Genomic DNA, 584 nt, shown 5'->3' on the forward strand with positions numbered 1-584 from the left:
AAGCTTTGATCATATCTGCTGTCTTGTGTTGTGTCAGCTGCCAAAGGGGGAAAGAAGATGAAAAAAATAAGGAGAGGCACACAACAGAGCAAAGCTAATAAAATACACCCACATAAGGAAATGAGTCAAAGGAAAGAAATGTGTGTGAAAAAGCTTGTGAGAGACAGAGAGAGGTGTTTGCCACTCACCATGCCCACAGGTCCGTTTTTTGTTATTCGGTAAGCCTGAGTCACCTCAAGAGTTCAGACGATGATATGCACAAAGTTGAAGAGTTGACCCTACGGGGAAGACCCACTGATCGATTTCCTGGCTGACTAACTAACTAACTGTCTAATGACTGACGAGACAACTGCATGGCTGCCTGACTGTGCCAACTGTGCCATTTCGGATCCAAGAATCAGTCGGCACTGAAATCCTCAGAGAGTCTACCGATGAGGTCTCGCTGCCAAAGCTGTCCATGTTGTCATGTCCTGCTCTGCCAGGGCCGCATCCCGGAGCTCGACAGGGGGAAGCAGAGAGAGAGAGACAGAGAGAGACAGAGAGAGAGAGAGAGAGAGAGAGAGAGAGAGAGAGAGAGAGAGAGA

This window comes from Anarrhichthys ocellatus, unplaced genomic scaffold, assembly GCF_004355925.1.
Source record: "Anarrhichthys ocellatus isolate YVR2014 unplaced genomic scaffold, GSC_Weel_1.0 scaffold30, whole genome shotgun sequence".
NCBI classification, from domain to species: Eukaryota; Metazoa; Chordata; class Actinopteri; order Perciformes; family Anarhichadidae; genus Anarrhichthys; species Anarrhichthys ocellatus.